The 18,454-nt window shown below is 46.8% G+C and overlaps 1 long non-coding RNA gene and 1 pseudogene across 1 annotated transcript; one reads left to right on the top strand and one right to left on the bottom strand.

Moving 5' to 3' along the window:
* The first annotated feature begins 422 nt into the window (after positions 1-422).
* LOC144614024 (uncharacterized) lies at positions 423-18,151 on the top strand. The gene is made up of 4 exons (XR_014135931.1): positions 423-771; positions 5,898-6,027; positions 6,629-6,736; positions 17,217-18,151. It is a non-coding gene; the product is annotated as an uncharacterized LOC144614024 (long non-coding RNA).
* On the bottom strand, positions 10,218-11,342 carry LOC144614077 (spermatogenesis-associated protein 31D3 pseudogene; annotated as a pseudogene).
* Positions 18,152-18,454: the final 303 nt, after the last annotated feature.

The raw sequence follows: 18,454 nt of genomic DNA, 5'->3' as shown, positions 1-18,454 counted from the left end.
TTGGCTTATACCTGGGGTTCGCCCAAACCATTCCCCCTGGACTCACCGCTAGGTCCAAGCAGCAATTAAAGCTCTTGTGGCTCCTTTGAAAACAAGTGGCAGACTGTGAGCATCCTACCAGTTACCGGTTTCGCAGGGAATCAGAAATGAGGATTCCTAATTTAGGGTACGAACTTGCATCTTGAAGCCTCACTCTCCTGACTGGTGCAGGCATTTCCAAGGCACTGGCGTCTAGGGGCTGCAAGGCCCACGTGGTCACCATCTGCACCCCCAACCCGTGCAGTAACATCGGCGCTTAACACTACTCAAAACTTCATTTGATCATTCCAGGCCTCAGGACCACCCCTATGATATTTTATCTCTGCACCTAGAGATGACGTCTGAGAAAGGCTTCTTGGGCAAGACCAGGCAGCTGGTGTAAAGTGACGTCTTAACATCAGCCAATATCGCCGCTACAGTCCACACTAGGTTCACCCGCGCAAGCCCCATCCAGTGACCTCGGCAAAGGGGGCCCCGCGGCCCAGGCGCAGCCCCACCCCCGGGCGTCAGCACGTTTTCCCAGGCAGCAGCCTCCTGTGGGAGGGAGTCAGGGGTTGCGCGGCCTGAAGGAGCAACCGCCGGGATGGAAATGGCAGACTTTGGGAAGGATCCCTCTGTCAGCGCAGGAGACGAGGTCAACCAGCATCCAGAAACCTTCGTCGAAATCTATCTTGGAGGCAAACAAAATTCTCCTCTTCCAGAAGTGATGGACACAGATTCCAGAAGTCTGAGGTGAGAGGACTAACCGTTAGACTGCCCAACATGGCCGCCATCGCCAGGGCAAACACCACAACCTCTCGGGGCCGCCCCTGGGGGTGGCTCCCGGGACCGTTCGCCCCTGATATGGCTAGCCCTGAACGTCGCCACGCCTCTGTGCGTGTCCCCAGCAGGACGTGGCCCCGCCCTTGGTGCCGCTCCCTTTGGGCGCGGAGCCGCCCCTGCGCGTGACTCCCTGGGCCCTACTCGCCCCGCTGCGTGGCTCTCCGGGACGTCGCCACGCCTCTGCGCCTGTCCTTAAGGGGCCGTGGCCCCGCTCTGGGTGCAGCTGGCTTTGGGGGCGGAGCCGCCCCGGGGTGTGACTGGCCTCTGCACGTGGCCCAAGGCCAGACCGACCTCCCCTGGGAAAAGCCTCCCTTTGCTCCTACTTCCCGCCAGAGGTTGTCGAGCTCCGTTGCGTCTGCCAGCCAGACTGTGGTGAGGTACGCATGGTTCGGTCCTCTAGAAAAGCAGATGACTAAGCCAAACATTCCAGCACAGGGGGAAAAGTGTTCTAAATTGGGAAGCGGGGACAGATCCCCGGGGAACCCTTCACAGTATAATAGGAAGGAAAGAGGAAAGAAGGGATGGGGATTCACGTTTTGGTTTGGTTACTCTTTGATATCTGCTAGCGATGAAAAGATCCGGTGACTTCTCATTTCCCTGTGGTGATCCAGCACCCATGCTGGACGAGTGGGGATTGTGGAGAAATTGTAGGCGAGTGAAACCATTTTGAGCGCTTAGGCAAGAGAATTGACTGAGGAACCGTCCTAGAAGCTCCACGAAGACAGGGAGCTTTGTTTCCTTCCCCGTGCGCCCCCAATGCTTAGAAGAAAGCCCAGTACACAGTAAACACCGAGGGAAGGAATGGATTGTCTTCAGGCAGTGTTGGAGCTGACCACTGGTATGGAACATTTAGGGTGGCATCAGTTACTTTCTTGTGTGGTTTTATCCAAGAGGGGTCAGCCCCTTATCGGAAGACGGGTCTAAAAAGGACAGAACTGACTTTGGCAAGGGTGACAGATGAAAGGCAAGTGGGGAAAGCTGTTGAGAGTAGAGCTCTTTAGGTTTGGGATTAACGAAGTTTTCCTTGGAGAGGGAAGAAATGAAGAAAAACGCTGTCAGAGGCCCAGGGAGACGTATAAAGTGGCTTGTAGTTCCTGCTGAATAGGTTGAAGAATTGGCATACTGAGGGCATAAACTGAAAGAAGAAAACCGGGTGGAATGTCAGACTGCTTTTTCAGGAGGCAGAAGTGTTCCCGGTGATAAGTTCTGGGCTACGGCCACAACTAGACTGGAATGCAGGTAAAGGGCTCTAGGATGAGAAGGGGTAGACAGTGAGAGGGCGGATTATGGGATGGTCTGTCCACATGGATGTTGGGGCCTGTGATTGCTGCCACCTCAAGTTCCTGTCCTGGGCTCCATCCCACTTCTGGCCTGTCCCAGGGTCTGTGCAGAATCAGCATTTCCTTCAACTCCCAAGCATTAGTCAGTGGCATAACTCCGGACAAGAAGGCAGAACTGGGACAGTGAGAGAGAGGGATGTAGCCGATCTGGTTTTGTTTTGACACCCAGCATTCACTCACCTTCTGGAAATAGTCCCTCTGTTGACCCCCAGGGAATTAACCCCATTCTCAGTCTCAGTCCATGTAAAGATGGAGTTGTCTTTCCCAGACGGTCTTATTTTAAGATGGGTGTATAACTCAAGGCTTGGCCAAAAGATGGTTTTATGCTTTTGGGCAGCAGTGACTGGTCGGGGACGGCATGTGACCCAGCTGGAGACAGTAAGGCACAATGGGACTTTTGCAGGGACTATGAGAGAGACAACCCATTTTCAGCTCTACTTAGTGCTTGAAAAGTACACGTGAAGGTACAAAATGACAGACAGAAAGTCAGTCCAGAATATAGTGCCAAGAAACGGATACAAACTGAACCTTGATGGCATCAACTGAGCCCCAACTTGAACCCTCCTGCCTGACGCCAGCCTTACTGCTAGATTTTCTCAGGTACCTGAGTCAACAGATTCTCTTTCTTAAGTCAGTCCCATTGTTTTTGCTGTCATTGACAGCCAAATAATTCCTCACAGTGCAAGGGCACTCTCCAGCCTAGCTCCCTCTTCCCATGCTAGCACACTAAATATATATTACCTTCTCTGTCCTCCAGATTGCCCTTCTACAAGAGGGGATTAAGAAACCCACTGTGAAGGATCGTAAATGTTAAATGGGAAAATACACATAAAAGCATGTTTTGCAAAATTGAAGTGCAATAAGCATTGCCTAATTTTTCGGAATTAAATTAAATCTTGTTCAAAGCCCCCATGTCAAAGGAAGGCATCCTATATTAGTCATGACTGTCAGTGGGGTTGGTGGGGGAGGATTTTGCTATCAAGCAAATATTCGCTATCAGGCAAGTAAGTATATACCAAAGAGCCTCTGTGATTAATCCCACCATGGTTGCTACTGGGATGGTCATTATCCAAGCTCATTTGGCCCGTTGAAAGGCAGCTGGTTGTAGAGCCTCTATTCCGAGCGCGGGCAATGTGGTGTTTTGTGGCAGCTCCCAAATAATGGGGCTTGATGATTCACCGTCTTAGCAAACATCATTTCATCCTTTGAAAGAATTGTCTTGTCTCCTAGAGAACTGCCACACAGAACCCTCTACGTAAGGAACACATCTTTACATCATTATGATCAAGTCGCTGGACCACTAGTACCTTAAGCAACTCTCCTTTCACCCTAGCACTTCTGTCATCCCGTCTCTCCTCTCTCCTGAGGACACTTGGCCAGATTTTCATCTCACTTATAAGAGTCTTGAGAGGACTGTGCGATACGTGCCTCGCAACTTCTCTTTGGGGTCAGAAAACATGAAGGCCGTTTGTGACCCCTGAGAGGAGAAGCCCAGAGCTTCCTGTAAGACTAAAGGGGATGTTAACTTTTTATTCCTTTTGGAGTCACCTCTGACAGGGAATAGAGAGGAAGCATTCAATAGTTTGGTCAATTATCCTGCCTCAAATGAAGGTTACCCAAACTTGGAAAGAATCCCTACAGAGGAAAATGACCCACTCTTGTCATTGCCAGCCCAGCCTCCACCCCAGGGGGAAGCACTGCTTCACTTAATTTTTATTTCATGTTCATTTATTTGTGAGAGAGAGAGAGAGAGACTGAGCCCAAGCGGGGAAGGGCAGAGAGAAAGGGAGACACAGAATCCTAAGCAGGCTCTAGGCTCTGAGCTGTCCACACAGAGCCCGACGGAGGGCTCAAACTCACGAACCATGAGATCATGACCTGAGCTGAAGTCAGATGCTCAAGCAACTCAACAGCCCGGGCGCCCCCACTGATACACTTCTGTAATAATCGGTTCTTTCCCTGCTCCCCGACCCCACCTATGAAGGAAGGAATAGACCTTGAGTCGCCTGGGAGAGAAGGAGGCAGCCTCCACAAGTCTCTGAACCTGCCACTTCGCCTGCCTAATGAAGACCGTATGTGCCCTTGGGACACAGGAAAATACCCTGATTTAGTTTCTGATGCAGGTCCAATGGAAGTCCTAGGGGAAAAGCCTCAAGAGAAGAGCCCCTTCTTGAGGCCTGAGCTCCTTCACTGCGACTGCTGATTGGGACACAGTTCTCAATGTTAATCCCTCTGAAGGCTGCCTCTATGAACTTGATTGCCTTAGGCGGCACCTGACAGCAGAAAAGTTCCCAGTGCCTGAAGCTGGGATCTGGGGTCCCCATGGCCAATCCGTATCAACGTATCAACGTACCAATCAATTCATGCATTTTGGCAACCCTGACATTAGGTTTGGAGTTAGATTTAAGGTTGTAAAAATTCAGGTATCCCATTCCCACTGCATTATAAGTCAGTGAAAATTCTTGAGGCGCAACACTATATCATGTAAATGATACTCCCCCGGCTTCTCATAACACAGCGATACTTGAGAGTAGGCACAAAGCACATCTTTTTCTGGAAAAATTGATCATCTGTCCAGTCATTTTTCAGCAAATACAATTTCTTGCTTTTTATGACAGTACTGCTTTCCTATAGGAACAAGAATCTGAAGAAGGGGCAATAGTAATCCTAGAAGCCGAAGAAAAGTATAAGATCATTCATGGATGGTACTACCATATCATTTAGACAGATGACGTCCTGGATGTTCTGAGTATGCAAATTCTGTCTCGTTAACTCATTCAATATTTTCTCAGAATGGAGGCAATGGACACTAGGTGTGACTTGTCATGTGACCCCAGGCCATTAACTCAACCCCTTTAAACCAAGACATCTCCTTTGGTTAGAAGTCCCCAAGTCATAGGTACATGGAAGATATCCCAAGATGGGAGTTACATCCCAAGATGTTCTTAGATCCCAGTGCTAGCTTTCCCATCAATTGGGCGACTCATTCTCTCTGATGTGCTAGGTTGAAGAATCAAATTTGAACTCAGAGATGTGCTATACTAAATATATTAATAATAGGAATTGAGTCTTGCAGCCTGTAGGGTTTGCTTCCTCTCTCGGTTTGTCTATATCTACAGAAGCTGAGGTTACTTCCTTAGCCCTAAGGCCTGGGAGCTAGGGCAAAGTGGAGAAAGTGGTAGAGATAGGATGAGCCATACTGCACCTAAGCTTTCTTCCCCTCTTAAGTCTGAATGCTGGGGAGTCAGGTGCTTGCAAGTGTTCATTTTACTTTACTTTCAGGATGACCCCACACCAACTTTACCTCTGTATCACCTGTTCTTCCTTCTTTGGATGCTCCAATCTGTTGGATGTTTTGTTACCAGCTGCCATTCCACGTAGCCATTAAACAGCTTTGACCTTGAGGACATGGATATGGATGAGGAGAAGGATCCAGTTGGCACCTTTGGCCCCTTTTGCTTCAGTGGACTGAGTAGGGTGTCCAAGAAGGAACCCTTGCCTTAGGAAGACTCCTAAGATTCCAATGATCCCCACCTCCTGAAGTTTACAATTGTGGGTAATTACCCCTCCCCTTGAGCACTGGTTGACCTTAGTGATTTGTCTCCAACAAAATAAAGGAAAGGTAATGGGATGCCACTTCCATTATTAGTTTATAAAAGATTATAACTTCTGTCTTATTTGCACACTCTCTCCTAGTTTTGATGAAGGAAATTGCTGTGTCAGAGAAACCCACATGACCAGGAACCAGCGAACTCCCACCCAGGGCCAACAGGGTATTGAGGACCTCAGGCAAACAGGCTTTGAGGCATGCATCTTGCCAACAACTGTAAGTGAATACAGAAGTGGGTCCTTCCCCAGTCACGCCTTCACATGAGAACCTAGCCTCAGCTGACACCTTAATGACAGCCTTCTGAGAGACCCTGAAGCAGAAAATCCAGATAGGCCTAGCCTGAGATTCTGACCCACAAAAATTGTCAGATGATAAATATGTGTTTTTAAGCCACTAAATTTTGGGATATCCATTACACAGCAATTCATAACTAATGCACCTCTGAATTACTGTCACTTTGGTGTAAAATGTAGCATGTCTGGGAAAGCAGGCGCCATATAGGAGCACAGCTTCCCTGACAACATCCTGGAGGTGCTGTCTTCACGCTCAAAGACGATCTTGTGTTCTCTCAGGCCAAAATGGTATCCCTGTGCTCTCATAAGCCCTGAGTAGGCTCCGGGAGGTGACGCCTACATGCCATAGTACCTCATCGCACCCTACAGCTGTATATATGTCAGGATAGTTTGGGAGCAGATGAACAAACAGGTGGAGCCAAGGTGTAGACTTTAAGGGGTTTTCTCACTTGGTGAAGGCCTGAACGTTTTCAGAGTAAGCCTTTTGTACTTTTTATGAAAACAATTCTACGTCTTAAATACAGGACCCCTGAAAAGGGTCACATAAAGGGCCCCAGGATAAAACTGAAAAGGCCACTGTCAAGCTTCTTACAAGGGACCAGTATGGATGTAGAAGCCCAAAGAGGAAATCGGTAAGAGCTGAACTCACTTCTTCCTTTCCCAAAGCACAAGTCCCCCCTCCTGTACGCCACCACCCCACAATCCCAGTGCACTACACAGAAACACCCCCACTCTCTATTAGAACAAACGTTTATTGAGGAGGATTAATATTCTTGGTTGTGCTGAAGAAAGATTGTTCTGATCAGAGGATATGTTATCGTGAAAACTGTGAGCTTTCTCAACAAGGACTAAACGATTTCTTTAGGGAAATTTCTTCTCCCTCAAAGTGCTGGAGAAGCATTTTCTGCTTGAATAGAAGAGTCAAATGTCTGAACAGAGTACTTTCATCAGCGGTGAGGGGGGCTGCAAGGACCTGGCATACTTGATGCACACAGGTGGGGCCTAGGTGATGCACGGGCTCCCTGGAGGACAGAGAAGAAGCGAGTTGGCTTGGAGTTAATAGCTGCTTCTTGAAGGCCCCAACTTTCTGGGGAATTCCGGTCCTGTGTCTGTTCTGCCTGACACTTGTAAGACACTTCTGTTCGCAGAGACGGCTTCTTGGCCACAGAACTCGATCCTGGCCCGTTTGCCGTGTGGTGTGTCAGAGGAAGCCTGATAGTTGGAGGGATGCCTCTTGTCAGGCCCTGCCTGGGCCTGGAGTTCTTCCTTCTGCTGGCTTAACTCTGAGGCCTCAGATTCATACCTACCTGCCACCTTCACGCCTAGGATCTTCCCAGTGGCAATCATGAGCTCATGAGCTTCAGGAGGCCCAGCACTCACAAGAGCAGTCAGTCACACTTTCAACTGGGTCTCGGTGCTGGCAACTTTCCTGCTTTGTGATTTTTTTCATGGCCTTGATCCACTTGATACATCGCCTCATCTTTTTTCTGAAGTACCTCTCGGGAAGCAACTGTTCACTGTTCATTCTGTGACAGAGGTGAGGAAGCACTCTCTAATTTTCTGTCCTCAACACGGTGGCTCTTCTTTCTGGCTACCGATGTCCCTACCCCTGAATCCTCCCTTCTACATTTTCCTGCTTTGGAACCCTGAGGTCTCATTTTCTCTGCACTTTTTCTTTGTGGAAAATTCTTAGGCTGGCACTTACCTAAGACCAGCTTAGAGGGCCAGGACTCCTGCTGCTGCTCCGTGCTGTGTTGTCCTCCAAGTGGACATGCGGCACCTGGGACGCTCCCATATCCCCACTACAGTCACTCTGGGACTGAGTCAGTGAGGCCTTGGACGTCAAGCTGTCGGAAGTAAGGGGCATGCCAGTGGCATCCATGCTTGAGCTTGATTGTGGTCCTCCCTCTACAGTTTCAACTTTAACTCACTAAGGAGCTGTCTTTTAAGGTCTGATAGTTTAGAATCTTGGGGAGCCAGTGTTTTTGGTGAGGGCTGTTCAGTGGTCGGCACAGCTTCTACCTTACTCAAATTGACATTTGTCATTTTGGAGCTTTCCAACTCACTGGTTGTCAAGACTTCACAAGATTGGGATTGAAGAGTACACAGCTCCTCGGTGTTGAATACGCCCCTGGACAAGTTGTGCTTTGCAACATGGTCTAAATTCTTCTGCACCATCACTCTGCCCTGAGCCATTTCAGTTCCATCGCCAGGACTCACTTTCTCATCCTTTGGCTCATATCCAGCTTCAGCTTGCTTTGGGGGTACCTCTGGGCCACATCTGCTGTCTAGTACAGCCGCCCTCTGTCTCACTTGAGCTATGATGCTGTGTGTAAGGGACTGGAAAGTCTGACTTCCATATGCAGCTGTCTGGATACCCTGTGCAAACTCATGGTTGGTGTCAGAGAGTGATGCTTTCAGGGCCCTCTGTCTTTCATTGCCCATAGGTGATATGGCAGGGAGAGAATGATCCAGGGTGGGGACTGAATTTGGTGTTCTCCTCCTGTTGCCATGAAAAGTTTTAGAGCTTCTCTCACGGGGGTTAGAAAACTCAGCTTTGGAATCCACCAGAGAAATATGCATGGCTTAGGAGGGAATGTCTAATTGGGGAAGAGGCCATGTTGTGGTTTCTCTCAACATACAGAATTTTATGGATTCAAGAACCCTGAGCAGTAGACCCCACCTCTGACTCATCCGAAATCTTACAATATGGGCCTCTAGCAGCCGTCGGGTATCGGGATCGAGAAAGGAAGGCTCCAGAATGGTAATCTGGCAGCAAACCCTACCCACCATTGTTTTTTTTGATTTGTGGTTTCCATTTTAGTCTGGGAACTCCCACACAAAGGCAGTGCATTGTCATCAGCCAGCCATGAACAACACACACCTGTAGGAATCCTACCCGCAGTAATCTACCAAAATTTCTTGTTCAAATGTAATGTAAGGTCAGATTTCATTTGGTTCTGGTCTGTGTCCCTCCTTGAGACATTTAGCAATTCATTCCCTGAGTGACTCCTTGAATGACACACAGTTACTTTTTGCCTCCAAAGAAGCCCTAAGACCCTTCGCTAGGTAGCATTCTGAGACCCTTTGTGGGCTGCCTTCTGGGCTCTTCTCTAGATTACCCAAGATCCTCATCATGTTCATCCTTAGCTGGAACTCTGTTGGGACCCTCTCATGGAAACTTCCTGGGAAACTCGATTCAGTCTTTGCTAGATCCTTGCTACTGTGGCCCTGGAGCTCAGAGAATTTTGAGCAAACATGTCTGCTTTTTTGCTGAGACATTTCTGTTCATGTACACTGAGGCTCCATCAGTGCTAGAGACTCTAGGTTTCTACAGGCATGCAGGCACCAGCATGGGATTACGTTCCTTGGACCGTGAAACTCCAGTCTCTCCTAGGGTTCACAGGTAATATGGAAATGGCCAGGAATGATGGAGCCTGGTATACCGGCATGGGATGACCGGCTAACCAATGGAAAGTTGGGGGCTTGAGGACAAATGGCTTCAGGAGATCTTGGGAACCCAGGGACTAAACCCCACAAACTTTCCTGGTGCTTCTTCAACACGTGCCATGGCACATGCTGGTTTTCAGTCAAGATAGGAGAGTCTGACTCATTCTTGGATCCTTGGAAAAACACTCCACAGTCCCTATTCGGGGGTGAAGAAGACTATGGTATGATTGGTAGGCGATGTTGAAGGTGGGCCTGGGGGTTCACCTGAGTGAAAGGTAGCGGCTGGGATTGGGACAAGTTTTGAGGCCAGGGTCGGGAATATAAACCGGGGAGAGGAAGGCGATGGGAATGAGGGTGGAGTAGAACTTCTTGATCCTGCATTTTGACTGCGGAAGCATTATGGCATCCATTGAATAAGACAAAGTGAGACCCTAGTGGGGAAGTACTAGTAGAAACCAGGAGAGTGGCTACTAAGGACTCACTATGCAAGGAGGGAAGACCCCAGACGAGCTGGCTATATTTCTGATACAAGTTTTCCCCCAAACACTTGAGATCAAGGCACTGCTGACAAATGCTCAGGTGCTCTGTTTTGCCTTCAACATTCCAGCCAGTTTTGGGGGCTGTGGTGATCTGTACATCGAAGGGCTGCAGTGAATGCACTGAAGATGTCCTTTGGTATTCTGGCCACGTGTGTTTTGAAAATGGTCCCTCTTCTTTTTCTTTCTTCTCCAAAATCTGGAAAGGCATTCTCTTTTTCATTTGTCTCTCTAAGACTGCCTGTATGTTAAGGTCAAGGAAAGAAACTCCATTGGCCTCCTTGTGCCTGTTAGCAGGGTCTCCCCAGAGATGGGTTTCTGGTAGATGGAAGTAATCTCGCTCTTGCTGAAAATTAGAGTGTGATAATGCGGGGGGGGGGGGGGGGGGGAATGTTCTGTGCGTGAGCCTGCCAACAGGAGAATCCGGAAATTGACGAGCTTAAATGACCACTACCTCTGATTGTTGGGGTACAAGTAGACCATCCACCAGGGCTATCTGGAGATGAGTTCTCTGGAACAGGCTTCAAGGAGATTGAAATCGATTTAGATTGAGTCGCAGTTAAAGTGCAGTCCGCTGGTGGTGAAACAGACAGGGCTGGTGTGCATGATGATGAGCAAATGAATCAGTGGGATTCTTTGTCTGGGACAGACGTGGTAAGAGGTTGATGTCTTGGAAATAGGTGGGGTCAAGAGAAAAGATGGTATTCAGAGGTAAAGTGGACTCGGCTTGGGCAATAGGATCCCCTTTCTGAACGTCATGTAGTAGGAGAGGGGTAAAGGCAGTGGGTTGGGGTGTAGAATGGCCCATGGGAATCTGGAACTCAAAGGAGGAAAAGACTCTGGTGGCAGAGAGTGACCTGGTCATGAGGATAAGAAAACCTTAGGTGAGAAAAGGGAGGGGTGGTGGGGACGGCTCAGGCAAAAGGGCTGGTTTTAGGTCTCCTGGAGGGACTGCTGTCAAGGCAGGGAATGGACAGAATGATGAGTCTGTCACAAGGGCTGTGGCAGCCAAGGGGATCACAGAGAGAGTAGCGTCTTCCAGGACCTCCAGGAACAGCAGCCGATTGACCTCAGCAGTTGTACTATTACACACCTCACAGAAGGGGTCTGGACATAACAGTTGACGAAAGTGCATGGTATCATGATGCCGGCACAGGGGGCTGCAGGAGACAGGAGGTACAAAGCTGCAGCCACGGCCAAAACAAACATATGTGGCTCTGGCAGTTCTGGCAAAAGTAGTGCCACCCCCCATCCCGAAGGCTTTTCCATTCTGACTCTGAGGATTTTCTATCCCATGTCAGCCCCAGGCTTCCCTGAAGCCCTAGAAATTCATAGACTCTGCTAAAAAAGGTGGGGCGGGGGTGTCAGGAAAGAAGGTAATGTTTAGTCACCTTTGCAGAAGAGAAATCACCTTTCTTATCTCCTCAACTTCGTTCTGGCAAGTTCTCCAACCTGGGAAACCAGGAGATTGGTGAAGGTCAAAGCAAGAGATATTATGAGAGGCCGAGTACAGTGTCCTTTAAGAGATACCCTTGGTGGATTGGATTTGGAGAGGCCCAAGAATGAGGATATAAGATCACATAGTCAGTGATAATAATAACAAGACTCACATAGGTATGTTGTTATATAGTTCACAAAGGACTTTCATATATGCTATCCCATGTGATCTTGAAAAAAACCCTATGGGAGTTTTTTGATTACTTTCAATGATTACTTTCACCATTTCATATATTTACCTCAGTGACATCATCATATTCCACCTGTTTCCCTGATATTTCCCTGATATTACCTGAGACCCTTTTTACTGCTTGGTGATCTCCTTTGGGACCCCACATTGTCGCCGAAGGTTTGCTATGCCCAGAGATCTACATCCCCAACATCTACTCTGCCTTCAGCTGCAGTTTTCCCCAGTAGTGCATTTTTACTTTTATGAACTGAGAAATATACTGAGAGGCAGCCCTACCCCCCATATTTCCTCAAAAGAATCCACACTCACCAAAGAGCATAAGAGAGCAGAGTAGCCTCTACCAAAGAACAGAAAGCATGGCAAAGAGGGACACGGGGGCATGGCGCCCCATGGACCTGTGGCAAACAACTTAAAATCCTTTAGTAATTCTTTTATTTCCCCATACCCCTCTTAGGCTATTCATGCCCTAGAGGGTCTCTTCTACCCATACGGTGTCTCACCCTGAGGCTCCCTCTTCTCTCTGCCTAATGCCACCTCTCCCCTCAACATTTGTATTTTTTTTTATTTTTTAAACTTTATTTTGAGTGACAGAGGGCTTGTGAGCATGAGCGGGGGAGGGGTAGAGAAGAAGAGAGAGAATCCCAAGCAGCCTCCAGCCTGATGGGGGCCTCGATCTCATGAGCCACAAGAGCATGACCTGTGCTGAAATCAAGAGTCGGACCAACTGGTTGGCCTGAGCCACCCAGGCGCCCCTCCCCACAATTTTAATTATTCCTTTGTTACAGAGCGGTAATGTTGAATCACAGCCCACAGGACCAAACTCATCTTAATCTAGGAAGCGGGCTTCTCTTTAGCATAACGTCTCATGAGCGCAATTGTAATTATATGTAACAATACCATTTGGAGTATTTTGAATCACACCTGTGGTTACTTCTTCCATGAAAAGTTTCATTAGTTTTTCCCAGCATAATTGTTAACGTTTCACCAAAATACCTATTGACATCTCCATCCCTTTTTTAACAATAATGTCATTCTTGTTCATGGTGTATATGTATTCATCTCCCCATGCTAGCTAGTCACTTAATAGTTGTACCCCTTACAACTAGCTTCATTATTTATATTACAGACTGTTGAAATTAAGCCCTGTATCATCTCCTGATTTGACTTGCCTGCATTCCGTCTCTGATGAATCAGTCTTGGCCACAGACACCCAATTCTTTCCCTCTGATATGAGGAGGGTTTATCAGTAATGGTAACTCCTTCCTTTACCTCTCTTCTCCTGCACCCACAGCTTCACCATTGTCTCTACCCAGAAGGAAGGTGCACTTCAAGCTCAGCCCGCCTGGGGCACATACCTTCCCTTGACTGCAGGAGGTTTCTCTGTTAAGGAAAATCCCTGCACATATCTTTGCATCACTAGTATTGCTTTTTAATAGAAAGGGTGGTCCTGACGGTCCCTAAGGCTCCTAGGACTCACTCACAACTATAACAATATCCTTTAACATCCTGCAAGATCAGTTCCAACAAAAAAAAGTTTCTAGGTGAGGAGGGGTTATAAATATGGCACATCGGATATAGTATTCAAAACTGGGCCCTTATTATAAAAAAGCCTAAGAAACTGACCCAGATTAAAGGAAACTAGAGAGACACAGCAACTATGTGTAGTATGTGATTCTAGACCGAATCCTGTAAAGGAAGTTTAAGAAAAACTACACAAAGGACGTTACTTGATTTAAATCCACAAATTTGGGGGCACCAGGATGGCTCAGTGGGTTAAGCATCTGACTCTTGATTTAGGCTCAGGTCATCATCTCACAGTTTCTGGGATCAAGTACCCCCTGGGGCTCTGCGCGGATGTCTCAGGTCCTACTTCGGATCCTCTCTCTCCTGCTCTCTATGCCCCTCCCCTGCCACATGCACATGCACTCTCTCTTCAAAATAAACTTAAAAACATAAAGTGACAAAAATGGAATATGAATGCGAAATTAAAAACTTTATGTCAATGTTAAACTGTTATCACTGTGATAACTGTGCTGTAAGAGAAACTTTTCTTAAGAATACACAGTGAAGGGGCGCCTGGGTGGCTCAGTTGTCTAATCGTCCAACTTCATCTCAGGTAGTGAACTCGCGGGCAGTGAATTCGAGTCCCATGTCGGGCTCTGTGCTGACAGCTCAGAGCCTGGAACCTGCTTTGTATTCTGTGTCTCCCTCTCTCCCTGCTCTTCCCCTACTTGCACACTCTTTCTCTCTCAGGACTAAATAAACGTTAAAATTAAAAAAAAAAAAAAAAAAAAGAATTACACAGTGAAATATTCAGGGCGAAAGTACATGATGCATGGAATATATTCTCAAACGTTCAAGAACATATGTATGTTTTTCACACATGTATCTGTGTGTTCGTGTGGAGAGAGAAGGGAAAGGAGGAAAGCAGACAGAAATTGTAAATAGTTCAAACTGTTAGTAGGTAAATCTGGGTAAAGGGTATATGGCTGTACCATCTATGCGACTTCTCCACAATTTATTTTCAAATATATATACTTTAAAAATGAATTTAACCCAACCTTTGAGATTTCTGGCTTTGATTCCAGAAGCTGCTGCCGCCACCATACCCAGACCCCAGAAGTGCGCAATGCCAACTTTAAAACAGTTGTCTCGAGCTCTGTCCCAGACGAGAACCCTGGGATGGTCTGCACATATGAAGCATGCTAACATTTCACCAAGGTTTTAACAAAATACTGGCAAAGAACAACCCCATTCAAAACCAAAAAAAGAAACAATATTTTAGAAATTATACACAATATAAAACAAACAAAAAGAACAAAACGTCATCATGTATACTACATGGAACCCCTAACGTCTTTTTTATCTAGTGCTTCCAGGTTATTGTCTTCTGGGTTCTGCGGTGTGAATTGGTTTGCTAGCACCTCATTTGCTCTGCTAGTCAGTTACTGCTCCTCCACCAGATTCCCATCTTCCAAAAATGTGTTGACATCTTTTTCCTTACCCGCTCCCCTTTTTTGTCATCCGTAAGTACTTCTTTTCCACAGCTTTATTGAAATATATTTCGCATACCATATAATTCACCCATTTGACGTGGATAAGTCCGTGATTTTCAGTATATGCACAGACATGTGCATCACAATTCTAAAACATTTCCATGACTTCAGAGAAAACCACCTACAACCTTTTGCCTATCATTCCCCTGTCCCCTCAGCCCCCCTCCACCCCACCTCCAGGCCCCAGCTCTAGGCTGAATCTACTTTCTGTCTCCCAATTTCCCTATTCTGGACATTTCATGTGAATGGAATCATGTGTGGTCATTTCTGACTGGCTTCTTTCACTGAACATGTTTTCAAGGTTCATCCATGTTGTGGCATGTATTGGTCTTTTTATTGCCAAAAAATACATCGTGTGGGTATGTCCTGTTTTATTTACCCATTTATCAGTTGATGCATGTTTGTGTTGTTTCCATCTGGTGATGTTATGAATAATATAGCTGTGAACATTTGTATACAAGTTTTTGTGTAGACCTCTGTTTTCAGTGCTCTCGAGTAGACACCTAGGAGTCATCTGCTGGGTTATATGATAACTGGATGTTTAACATTTTGAGCAACTGCCAGACTGTTTTCCAAAACAGCTGCAACAGTTTCCATTCCCACCAGCATCATATGGGGTTCTAAATTCTCCACAGTCCCACCAACACTTGGATTATCTTTTTGATTCTAGCCATCCTTGTGGGTGTGAAGTGCTGTGAAATACTGGTTTTGATTTGCATTTCCCTGATGGCTAATGGCATCGAGCAGTTTTTCATCTAATCTTTTACTTTTAATGGCCTTTGGGGAAAGAGAGGAGTGTTTGATCTACTGTGTTTAACTTGAAACACAATAGTTCGTTTTAAAAGTGGCGGGAAAAGTTTTTCTTCTAAATATTTGAAAACACATAGAGCAGTGTTGAGTCTTTATCAACATGTATAGTGTTCTTCTATACTTTTTGCATGTTATACTTACTGTGTGATGAAGGGACAGTGAGATCGTGCCCTGAATTTGCTCTGTAAGATTACTTCTCATGTGGAGGTGAGGAATTCACTCAAAGGGCTCCTCAGGGTTGACTGCAAGGCAGAGCAGAAGTGATTGCCAAAGTGCCTATAAGCTCAGTGCTTTTTTGTCACCAATGCTGCGTACATCTATTGTGAATAAGTATGTTCCACAGGTGATAAATATCAAAGAAATGTGAGAGCTTTGGCATGGGCACATAGCATATGTCTTAGAGATGGATGGCAAGATGTTTATTTATGTTTGTTTATTTTGAGAGACAGAGAGAGACAGAGAGAGAGAGAGAGAGAGCACCAGGGGGGGAGAGCAGAGAGGGAGGAGGAGGAGCAGAGAGAATCCCAAGCAGGCTCCACACCAGCAACACAGAGCGTGATGTGAGGCTGGAACTCGTGAACCTGAGATTATTACCTGATCCTAAACCAAGAGTCAGATGCTTAACCGACTGAGGAGCCCCTAGATGGGAAGATCTTACAAGGGGCTTTTGCACTTTAATCGTAATCACACCTGCCAGATGATAATGGTGCAACTTGGGTGAGGGGCGTGTGGGAAGTTCTATTGTTCTAGCTGCTCTTGTGCACGTTTAAACATTTCTGTAGTAAAAAGGCTGAAAAAAGTAAAAGAGAGAAAGGAGCAGGAGGAGACCTGGCAAGGGAGGCTCAGTCCCATCAAGACTAGAATACAGGGATCTCTCAATAAAGAGTATTTCCTTCGACACTGGGAAGGAAGGAAGAATGGGGAAATATTGTTGGAAGGTTTCGCTGTGTTGTGTTCTGATGAAGAGCTCCCATCTCATGGCTTTCTAGCTCCTCTGTGAACTGTGGTCCAGCACATCTGCAGGGAAAATGAAGAGGGCCTAAGTTGAGGAAAGTGAAGGAAATTTAGAATAGATCTGAGTAGAATTGGCAAGAGAACAGATGAAGGAAATAGTGACCTCACTCCAGTTCTTTTGTTTACATGTAAGCCTGGGATAAGTATTTGTGAGATGAATGAATGATTTGCAAGTAGTGCTGGGACTGAATTTCTTGTGCCATCAATAGACTCAATTGTGATATTTCCAATAGCGATCAGTAACTTGGAGAAAGGTATTTCTAGAAAAAGCAGAGAGACAAGAATTTGCCAGACAAGAAGGACTGACGGGGATTGGATGGGGCCCATTTGTACTGGAGGTTTTTATTTAAAAATTTTTAATGTTTATTTATTTCGAGAGAGACATGGGGAGAACACAAGTGGGGGAGAGGCAGAGAAGGAGAGACAGAATCCCAAGCAGGTTCTGTGCAGAGCCTGTGCGAGATCATGACCTGAGCGAAGAGCAAGAGTCAGCCGCTAAAATGACTGAGCCACCCAGTCAACCCTGTTTTTTTAATTTTTTTTAATGGTTATTTTTCAGGAAGAGAGGGAGAGACACAGAGTGTGAGCTGACGAAGGGGCAGAGAGAGAGACGGAGACACAGAATGCCAAGCAGGCTCCAGGCTCTGGGCTGTTAGCACCGAGCCCCACGTGGGGCTCAAACTCACGGACCACGAGATCATGACCTGAGCCGAAGCTGGACGCTTACCCGACTGAGCCACCCAGGTGCCCCTGGAGCTTTTTAAATGTTGGTTACCTGATAGATGATCAGGAAGACAAGGCCTTGGAATATAGACAACAAGTAGAAAAATGAATGATGTGGAGTTGGTACCAGGGGGCATATAAGCTGGAAGGATAGGAGGAGGAGGTAAAAGGACAGAATGTCAGACTATAATATTCCTGATGGCAGAAGTATTCCCAGTATTAAGATCTACAGGGTGTCAGTAACTGCACCGGATGGGCAGTAAAGGACTCTAAAATGAGATTATGTAGAAACTGGGACACTGGGTTATTGGCTGATCTATCCACATAGATGTTACAACCTCTAGTACTTTCTCTTCATGTTGCCTGCCCTGGGCCCCATCTCACCTATTGTCTCTCTCGGGACCTCCACAGAATCAGACTCTGCATTCGTTGTGTGACCTTAATGTTCAGATACTGTAGGGTCAATGGCATGACCCTTGACCAGAAGGATACCACATTTGTATCTTCTTGTTCAAAGAGGGCGTCAATGGTTTTTTAACACTGAACATTCACTAGGACACTCACTCCATTTTTGAGTTCCAGCCTCATGTGGCATCGCCTTCCCTCCAGAATCCTATTGTAAGCGTGGGAGAGTCCTATTGTAAGGGTGGGTAGGTGTGCTGTCTTGGCCAAAAAAAAAAAACCCAAAAAACAAAAAACAGCATTCCATGGAAAAGCCCCCAATTATCTGTATGCTGGTGCACCGTGTAGAACTCACCTCTGGTTCATAACTTGCAGGTCTTCTGGAGGAGATCTACCTTGGCTCCACTAAGGCCATGAATATCAAAGGTGGTACCTCCATTGTAATGGGAGAACTGTCCACACTAAAGGCAAGATCTTGTATATTGCCATCAAGTGTGGAACTTGAGGTCCCCGTCTCCAAAAGGGGGTGCCAAGCTTGACAGCTTCCAGTAGGAAACCCCCATGTCAAGTTTAACATGACTCACACGACAGATGCTTAAGCAGCATGTATGCTGTTCCTCGACCCTACCCCAACCAGCCCAGACACTCCCGTTCAGAGTTCACCCACCTGTG

The sequence above is a fragment of the Panthera onca genome, chromosome D4 (genome assembly GCF_046562875.1).
Source record: "Panthera onca isolate mPanOnc1 chromosome D4, mPanOnc1 haplotype 2, whole genome shotgun sequence".
In the NCBI taxonomy this organism is placed as follows: domain Eukaryota; kingdom Metazoa; phylum Chordata; class Mammalia; order Carnivora; family Felidae; genus Panthera; species Panthera onca.
Note: the sequence above shows the minus strand (reverse complement) of the source record. Positions and strands in the feature narration are given on the sequence as shown.